We start from the raw sequence: 10,765 nt of genomic DNA, 5'->3' as shown, positions 1-10,765 counted from the left end.
TTATTTTATCCCATGTCCACTCATTTTTCCCCACTTAAAAGCAAAGAAACTATCAATTTTCATCAAAATTAGTGTTTTTTCGAGTTTTTTGAAAATTTATAATTGCTATATATCAATACGGGTTCTACATAAGAGTGATTACAGCCCTCAAACATAATGCAAGGAACATTCAAATAAAATTTCAGTCCATATGTACACCATTTAGACCATGAACGATAAAAAACAAGCAAAATTCTTTCATAAAATAGAGCATACCGCCTTTTTGTGTGTTTCGGGTTTTTTTGAATATTTAATTGGGACTCTGTATTGACCAACCAGCCATGGATTTCAGCATAGATCTTCAACCTTCGGCCTCCTCAGTCTCTTGGAACAATCTAGTGCCTCCCGGACAAGCATCCATGTCCCAATTCTCTTCTTGATTCTTGCCACATGAAGTGCCTCTATGCAGGAGAGAGAAAGAGGAGAGAGAGAGAGAGAGACTGAATCTGCATCTCCACAACTGGGCAGCCATTCCACATGCAGAGAGAAGCGATGAGGAGCGAAGATAGGATGTAGATCAGGCATGAGATCAGTTGGGGGGGTTGTTTGTAGGCCCCATAGCCCCCTCCATCAATTGTGACCATGATGGCATCCTCTCTCAGCCTGTCGTGAAAAAAACGGATGCCCCCCCCCACGATTTTGATTTTGGTTAGGGGCCCCCAAAGGGAGTCCCCAAAAGGCATGACCTTTGGGACTTTTAAAGTCCATTCCCATTTAACCTTCGGTCTTGGCCTCCTGGGCACTCCCTCTTTCGTGTTCGCTGTCCAATTTGAAGTCTGAAAAATTCTGGTAGTTCGTCTCGAAGTCCCACACTATTGGGCATCTCCCAGGGTCTCGTCTAACATGGTAAAAAATTATGAAAATTCACCAACTGTCGTCTAGTGGGTCTTTTAAGCACTTTCGGGCATTGCCGCTTAAAATCGTACTGATTGCAATTGCCGCCTTCGATGAAGTCTATTTTTCCCCTGAAATTTGGAATTTTTGGCTATTTTTAAGCACTTCTCGGCATCGAAAATCATTTGTCAGCCTTAGACTATTACTTTCCAAAGCCCTAATCGTGATTCCACTCAATTGGGTGAAAACCTTTCATATATTTGTTGATGTCTATGACATGGCTATTGGTAGTGTGCTAATGCAGTAGGATGTTAATGGATAGTGTCGTCTAGTATTTTTTGCAAGCAAAATATTGTCCAATACAAAAAAAGAGAATGTCTTGGAATGATCTATTCCATCAAGAAGTTTAGGCATTACTTGCTCATGCATGCTTTCGTTTTGCTTGTGGATCATTAAGCTTTAGTCTATTTGGTCAAACAGTAAAATGTCACTAGGTGACTCGCCAGATGGATTCTTATGCTATAAGAGTTTGTATGTACATAGTAATACATCACCATGGTACCGAGCATGTTATTGCCAACTTTCATTTCTACCGCCTTGATTCAAGAAAACCTCCAATTGGTATTGAAGATGAGTTTCTAGATGCACAAGTATTTGCAACTAAAATGGATATACCAGAGCCTTAGTCACCAAACCCTCCATGGTCATGGTATGAAGAAATGATGGCCTTCTTGAAGACTAGAGTGCCTCCACCCATCTTCAAAAGGATTAATGGAAATTATTGGTCCTTTGAAGCTGACATTTTGAGGTCATTATGGGCTATGTGTATCATTGCACACCCTTTGGAGGATTACTATAAAGAGTCATACTTCCAATAGAGTAGTCTGCCATCCTAGAGGAAGATCATCAAGGGATTTTTTAATGGCCACTTCGTTGTTGAAGTAACAATTCTCAACATCTAGAAATCTAGCTTGTGGTGGTCGAACATGTATGGTGACTCTATGGTGATATCCACAAGTGGGTCTAGCACTAGGATTCCTACCAAAGGCTAAGTTAGCCTAGCATCAAAGAACACTTGCCACTCTAACCAATGCTACCTTTGGAACCCTTTTAGAAATGGGGTTTGGAATTTATTGGTTCGATCTCTCTAGCTACTACTTACAAAAAAAAAAGTGTATCCTAACTGTAAATATTTATTACACAAAATGGGTATAAGCATGGGCTTTACTAGATAATATCACAAATCGATTGCAAAATGTTTATTTCTAGATATCTTCACCAGGTATGGAACTCTAATTAAATTGGTCAGTGGCAAAGGTATGCAGTTTGTCAATAAAGTCATCAAAGAGCTCACCTCTTTTTTTTCACATCATTGTACATAAAATGTCTTCTCCTTATTGTTTGCAAGCCAATGGCTTAGCCAAATCAACCAACAAGTTCCTGGGCAAAATTTTAACCAAGTTGTCAAATCAAAACAGAAAAGATTGAGATACGAAGCTTTTCGCAGCACTAGTGCCTTTGAAACTTTCTTGAATGTAGCTTTCAGCATGACTCTATACAAATTAGCATTTTCTCTAGAAGCCATTACACCCTTGGAGTATGTTGTACCAAGTTTACAGCTTGCAATACACGATCAACTCATTCTATAGGAAGCTCTTCCATTCCAAATGGAAGCCATTGCACAACTAGAAGAAGACCAAATTTGTAGCACCTATATTTTGTCTCCTAAGTGCAAGCTCAAAAAAAGCACCAAGTGGACAAACTATCCAATAAACCACTTTTTTGAAAGGGCTAACTAGTCTTGATCTTTAAGACTCGAATGTGCAAGCTCAAATTTTGGTGGAGTGGTCCTCCATGGGTCTTTCATGATTTTGACATTAACTCCTTCTATCTAATCAATTTATGGAGTAAGCTATTTCCAAAGCCTATCAATGGATTTTGACTATGTCACTATCATGTGGAAGGCTTCTAGTGCCTCTTTGCCGATAAACTATATTTACTTACCTCTTCTTTGCAATCACATTTGAGATTTTGCCCCCTACTAGTTGCCTACCTGTAGATCTCAATTGGCTGCCAGAAGTCACTAGTCTTGCTAACGTGGCATTCATTTATGAATCCAGCTCATACTCTGACAATCTCATGGTATCAAGAAAAACCCATTCTAATCATGTCTTCTTATGGCTTATTTTGTTGTCGTGGCACACATGCGTTGGTACTGTCCCTTCACATTAGCCACATGGTCTTTTACGAAAGATTATTCTTTTCAACACCCTTATTTGTTGCCCAACACTTGTGGTCAAGCCTACTCTCACTTCTCTTATTTTCTCTATGTCTTGCCCTTCTTTTATCTTGCTACCATGTCGGCCTTCCGATTCACTACTAAGGAGGTGTCACCCCCAAACAACAAGGCCCTTTGCAGATGTCCACCAACCATGGATGGACTCCCTACATCTAACCAACTTTGTCAATCTCCCATGGAGCATTACTCTAGTTTACCCCAATACCCAAACCATCCTAGAGCAACTCCTCACAAGCTCCATGGTCCACATTCAAAGCCACAAAAATACCCTATCTACAAAGTGAGTGTAGGAGAATTTATACCTACCCAACATCAAAATAATTATTTGGCCCCATGCTCAAGAAGGAATATTGCTTGAGCAACCTTATCGAAGCCCACAAACCCACATTTGATGCCCTCAAGTTCTTCGTCAAGGCCCTCTACCTACAGGCCTAGGTGTTTAGTGTCTCTAAGAAGATAGCCTCTCTTTTCTTCTCTCCTCTTGATATCCTAGACCCATGTACTTCATGAACATCTCTTTGTCAAGGTGAGGCAGCCTATCCCATAGGCTACTCTCCATCAAAACTATGAAGGTGATGTGTGGACAACACTTCATTCTACTCTTTCCCCCACTCACCCTTCTTAACCCTACCCGTCAACTTTCATCACCTATGATGGATACCACCCAATCTCAACCTAAGACTTGAACCATGCTTGAGCCCACCCCTAACTCTTCCTAGGACCAAATGGAGTAGTGCATAGCCTGTCGAGCAAGACCACCCACCCTAAGAGAACCAACCTTCCAAGTCTCCCAAAAAATCCACCTCTACTACTAATCTTGCCTCCAAACTCACCCTCCTAAATTCAAAGGGCCAAAAGTTATAGCGAGAGGAGGAGACTCCAGAAGGCAACAAGCCTTGCGGCCTTACTTCTCCTACTCTCACCAATCAAGTCGACACCTCATCTATTGTCATGCCCTTCCCCCCCACCTTGTCCTGGAAACTGGTATATTGATCCCCCCAGAGTTCATCTAGGAGATGGCTCACTGGTCATTGAACTTTATCAATGGGTTCTTGACAAGGCAATAGCACTAGTAGCATGACCTTGCAACCCAAGTGGAATGGAATGCATCAAGCAAGTCAACACCACCCTCTCTAAGAAACTCCAACATAAAGACATCACTCCCTAGGAACATCGACAATGGCATAATATAAGTCTCCTTCATCTTCTCCCTCTCTCAGCTTTCATGGCGTCTTCTCTCTCTTCTTGTCTTTCTCTCTCCATTTTTAGTATTTCTCTCTCCTCGTCACTTGTCGTCACTCTCTTTCTCTCACTTCTTTGCAGTCTTCTCTCTCCTCTTTCTCTCTCTCCAGTCCTCTCCTTGACAAATCCCTTCAAACATTTTTGATGAATTCTCTGTCTTTTCCATCTTCCTTATCCCTTCAGTTATCTTCATTTCATGATTTGTCTTATCCACCTTTGCAATGTTCCTCTCTTATTCCATTACCATCTCCATATAATTCTATTAACCTTCCTTCCCAATTAGTGTTGGATACACTTGGATATGACAGTGACATTTGTTGAGAAACACAGATCTAGAGCATGGCTATGGTGGTTCAAAGACGGGAAGAAAACTCATGTAGACATAGACTCAGACACTGACTGTCACACAAGTGAATTAGGTTTCAAGATTGAGACTTGAACTCATAAACACAATCTTGTGTGTGGACAATGACACTGACACTTTACTGAAAAGAAAAGAGTACTATCATTGCATTAAGAAAAGGAAGCAAGTACAATACTCTATAGGAAAGTAGGAAACTGCAGTAGGCACCACTGTGCATATGGGATAGGTAAGCCTGCACGTCCTTGGCCCTGAAGCTCCATACAAAGAGGTTGTAAGTGAGTGTGATTGCTGAATCTCAACACCCCTCCTCAATCACAACTAGAAAGGCACAAAGTGTGTAGAGGCTGTAATGAGAACCACCTGCAAAGTGTGGGCACACCACAAATATGGTAGACACCAGAGGCTGTCGCTCGCAGAAAAGGCTAAGTGTGGGCACCAAAACATGGTAGACACCAGAGGCTGTCTGCTAAGTGTGGGCACACCACAAACATGGTAGACACCAGAAGCTGTCGCAAAAAAGGCTAACTGTGGGCACCAAAACATGGTAGACACCAGAGGCTGTCGCAGAAAAGGCTAAGTGTGGGCACAGCACAAACATGGTAGACACAAGAGGCTATCGTAGAAAAGGCTAAGTGTGGGCACCAAAACATGATGGAAATCCAGAGGCTGTAACAGGGGCCTCACAAAGTGTACAGGGACTGTAGTGCCAAGTTACATGAGGAGTTTACAAAGCTTATGGCAAGAAGCATTAGGGCTAGGCAATACAAGGCTTTTAAAATAGTCTATCAGAGTAATGAGAGTAGAAGGACTGATGAGGCTTGTCCTTCCGATCCTGGTGGTCTTCATCTTCATCTTCATCTTCATCTTTTGGTCCATGGTCTTCTTCTTCTTTCAGAGCTGCAAGATAGGCCTTTTGGGACCTCTTCCTAGCATGATAGAACTTCTCAGTGTGTCCCGTCCTTTTGCAGAAGTCACAGAAGAGCGGTTCCTTTTTACCTTTGTATCTGTTGTTTACATATAACATTTGTTCATCCTTTAAAGTGCTAGGCTCTTCTTTTCTTTTAAGTTTCTTTTCTTCCTCTAGCAGAGAGGCTTTAATATCAACAAGTTGAGGATCAGGCATATTGGTTAGAGTGGTTGATACATTATCATAGGCAGGAGGCAGACTTTTTAACAAGACACCAATACAAACATCTTCATCCCATTTTTGCTTTATCCCTGCAAGTTGGGTTGGGAGACTTTCCATGTAATTTAGATGGGATGCCAGGGATGTATGAGGCTTCATATCAAGTCAAAAAAATTCAATCAATAGACCATACTTAGACGACTTTGACTGTGCACCAAATAAGGTATCCAATTTGTCCCAAGTGTCATGGGACGTGTCACATGCATCCACATGATGGATGTAGTTGTCATCCAATTCCAGTTTAATGATGGCCTGTGCCTTGTCATCATTCTTCTGCCAAGTAATTGCAAGATACGCATCTCGAGGTTTCTTCTCTTTGCCATTTTTGATGGCCGAGAGACCCTTCTTCATCAGGATGAGCTTGATGCGGGTTTGCCAGGTGTGAAACCCGACTCCCTTGAACCGAGCATTTGGAGAGTCTTTTCCCATGTTGGATGGTTGGAGCAGAAGCAAATTAGCTCCAAGATTCTCAGATTTTACAAGTGAAAGAGCAGATTACAATGTGTCAAGAGACACAAGTAATGGTAGTGCGAAAACACACTATGTAGAGACTTGATGTTGAGCTTGAATCTTCCTTGCTTGGGGCCGTCGATCCTTCTTCAATCTTCTCATGTCCTTCCCCTCCTTGATTTGGTGCTGGGACAGTAGATCAGAGTGGCAGTGGGTTGTTCCAGGTGGCAGGAGAGAAAATGATGAGATTTTTGAGTTTTGATGAAACTGGCTATGGCTGACAGTTTAGGGTTTCAGATAGGGGCCTGTTTTTTTGCAGATTCCAGGAGCTGTAGTTGATCATTTTGAAAACTTTTTCTATAGAAATGAAGCTTACTTCAAGCTCTTCAAAAGCCCTATCCTCCTCATCAAGATTGCAGCATGTACAGTGCGCGCAGAGCAGACGAACAGATCAGGTGCAGATTTCGTCAGCAGCCATGAATTTCGACAATGCCGTGCTGGTTGATCAACAATGTGGAAAAATTTTGTGCCAGGAGGGAGCGTCCTAAGTAGAGGAAGATATGTTTAGAAGAGAGTTCATGAAGATATGCTCTACAGAGAGAGATATGAAGGCTCCATGGAGGGTATGTTCTCCAGGTCACAGTTGAAGACTATGGCAGTGACTAGGAATTTTCACAATGATGAGCTTCAGATAGCCAAATTTCATGGATTGATGTGATATAGGGAAGCTTTGTGAGTTGGGGAACACTTTTCCAGAAGGAAGCTCCAAGAGATTTGACCTGTGGAGTGAGATATAAGTGACTCAATCTGATAGGGTGCTGCTGGCTATGGCTGCCATGGAAGCTCAAGTGAAGGTAGAGTTGGGAGATGAAGTCATGGGATGAAATTGAGTTGACCAGAGATTAATATGAGCTAAGAGAGAGCAGAGGAGAGCTAAGCCGAGCTGAGCCATGCCCGATTGGGCTCTGATACCATGTTGAGAAACACATATCTAGAGCATGGCTCTGGTGGTTCAAAGACGGGAAGAAAACTCATGTAGACATAGACTTATACACTGACTGTCACACAAGTGAATTAGGTTTCAAGACTGAGACTTGAACTCATAAACACAATCTTGTGTGTGGACAATGACACTAACACTTTACTGAAAAGAAAAGAGTACTATCATTGCATTAAGAAAAGGAAGCAAGTACAATACTTTATAGGAAAGTAGGAAACTGTAGTAGGCACCACTGTGCATATGGGATAGGTAAGCCTGCATGTCCTTGGCCCTGAAGCTCCATACAAAGAGGCTATTAGTGAGTGTGATTGCTGAATCTCAACAACATTCTTCGTCGAAGGCAATGGATGTTGCATGACTCTTTGTCAAGACCGTGGCCTCTTATTCTAGGATACTTCTTATCTTCATTTTTCTCGAGTGCATTTTCAATCTGAGGATACTTTTATATGCCTTGCTGCTCACTTTTGTTGGCATCTTGCTTTTATGCATCAGTAGTCTCATCTGAATACTCAAAAGAGTATCCCACAACTGATCATAAATCCAAATGTGGATGTGATTGTTGCTCAAAGGGATGTCTTATATTACTTTGCACAGGCTTTCCCTACGAGGTTCCTTATTTTACTAGAAGGATGTGTTGTTTACAATTCCTATAGAATGTACCTCAATATTTTGTAGATGAGAGTAAAGCTCTGGAGTGTCTCAAGCTTAGCATGCAGTTTAAAAAGAAATATATTTGTCCTACTTCAAAGTGAAGCATTTTCTTGGTTGTATAATCTTTTCTTAATGAAAAACTTTTTCCTTGCTCTCCAGTTTTTTGGGACATGTACCATTCAAAAAAATTTGCGTATGTTTTGTGATGTATGTGGTGGTGTGGTGTATTATACTCTTATGTGGAGTTGAAGATGAAGATGGACCTGCTTGAGAAGCTGATGGATGGATTCTATCCGATTCCTTTCATTGTATTATTTCTTAGATACATGTTCTAAGTTGGGGTCGTGGTTGGGTGGTTTATTGAAGATGCTAAGGAAGATCAAGTTGAGCTCTTTGATGAACTTCTATTCCCTTTCTCTTAGGTTGCAAGGATGCTCCCTTATTAAGTGCGGGGATATGTTGAATGCTAAAATGACTTGATTTTTTGGCTAACTGTTATTTTTTTTGAGGCCTGAATGGTTGATTTTTTATGAATTTTTTTGATGATTGATTGTTTTGGAAGTTTTTGAGAATGTTTGGAAAGGAATGAATGGTTTTGATAAGGTCATGATGTTTTTCAGTAGAGATATGAGGCTCTGTGAATGTTTTGATAGGTTCTGTTGAGGTTCTGTTTTGTTCTATTTATGTTCTGTATGAAGCATGGAGTAATGATTGATGAATTTTGAGGTTGTTTGAAAGCTCATTGAATGGTTTTTGATTTTGAATGGTTTTAGTATGAGTTATGTGGTTCTAATTTTTTTTGTTGACTTTTTGTAACCCTCTGTTGAGCTTCTGTAGATCCTCTGGTCCTGTTCTATTTTGTTCTGTATGCCTCTGTAAATGTTTTGTGGAATGTATGTGAGACTTTGGGAAAGTTTTATAACCTTGGAAAGAGCGTGAGAGAGGAGGTAACTCGAACGGCATGGAGGTAAGCTCACTACACCCGTAGATATGGATGGCACGTCGGCTATGTGAGAGGTAGCCATTAGTGCTCGGCTTGGAACGCTTGAAACAATAAGCGGTCCGTGGGTCTTGGCGGTGTCGTATTGCTGCGCATTCGGGGTGTGTAAACCACCCAAAAGTTGTGCATGTGATTTGATACTTTGTACATATTTAGTTGTTGTGTTTGTACTTTTGTTCTGCGTGGGTAATAAAGTGAAGAAGAGTTTGGAGCAAGAGGAACTTATCAATAATGTTCTAATTGGCATGCCTTGCCAAGTGGTCAGACAATTTAGATGAGGAGGTTTTGATCAACAGTTCACAGGAGTTTCGCATTATGCTCAATGGAGAATCAGGGTGATAAGTATGAGTATATGTGGGAATCTCATGACTTCTTTGAGAAGATGAAGAGGAGCAAACAAAACATCGATGTGATTGCACCTTTTCAGCAGAATTGAATGTAAGATTGGATGCCAAACATACTGTATATGGCAAGTAACAATGCAGCCAAAAGAAAGTGTTTGAAAGAGTTGTGGGTTATGTTGAAGTACTAGGCAAGGGGATGTCTGAAATCTGCAGGGAGATATACAGTGTGAATGAAGTCTTTAGGCTACATAAACTTCCTACATTCTATGAGACATGCAGGGGCTCAACGGCATCAATTGCTGTTTTTGGTAGGGCTGTTTTTAGGAGGACAGAAAAAGGAAAAAGCTAATTTTGAAAGTGAGAGGGCGGGACGGACAGGAAGAAAGAGGGAAAAAGAGCTTTTTGAAATGAGAAGGAAAAATAAAAATAGCGACGGAGATTAGGAGGCTAATCTGGGGGGAAAAGAGGGAAAGAAACAGAGTATTCGAGGATTGATGGGGAGGAGAACAGGGAGCGCTGGGGTGGCAATATTGACGTCACGGAAGGCAGACGAAGTGTGGAAGCCTTGAGCAGGACAGAGGAGGACGCCGATAAAGGAAAATCAGGGGAGCTTCGGTGAATTTTGGGGAAGGCACAATATTACAGGAATCATTGAATTCTGGAGTAGCAAATTCGTTCGATTGAAGAATCATTCAGAATCGCAAAACAACGGCCTGTGCATCAAACCAAGCCAGGATTGGAACCGGTCGAAATATTTCTGTTACTACCTGACTTTGAACAGTGGGGAAGCAAGTTTACTCACACAATTTTTGATGGAGAACCTACAACAGATTCTGAAATGCACAGCAAGTTAGATCGATCTGTCCGTGATGAACTGGAGGCTCTAGCTATCTTAAAGAGCTATGTACTATCAGAATCAGAAGCAGGAACGCAGGAGAGCTCGAAAGAAGACGAAGGCGAGACAGTTGTTCTGACATCTAGCGAAAGGTGAAGGAATCAGTAGTATCGTCACACTTTGATGGCGGATTGAATTGTAGCTATGATGAAGAAGGAGATCATGATCGAATGCTGGAGAGAGAAGTCACAGACAAAATCGAGCAAGTGTCGAAGCAGATCAAGTTTCAAGAGTAGAGAACGACATTGTAGAAGGACTCTCAGAGCAGGGTTTGTCATACATTTGTGATGAAGATGACGATGACATAGCCGCTCCTGAGTATGGTGAGTGTGAATCACTAACAGAGCAGAGGATGGTGCAGAGCAGTGATAAAGACGCTCCTTTCAGCACAGAAACTTCGACCATATTAAAGAGTGTGCCTCCTTCAATCACAACTAAAGACATAAGAAAAGCTTTTGCAG

Source organism: Lygodium microphyllum, chromosome 20, assembly GCF_053477565.2.
Source record: "Lygodium microphyllum isolate KBCC chromosome 20, Lygodium_microphyllum_v1.1.10, whole genome shotgun sequence".
Taxonomy (NCBI): domain Eukaryota; kingdom Viridiplantae; phylum Streptophyta; class Polypodiopsida; order Schizaeales; family Lygodiaceae; genus Lygodium; species Lygodium microphyllum.
Note: the sequence above shows the minus strand (reverse complement) of the source record.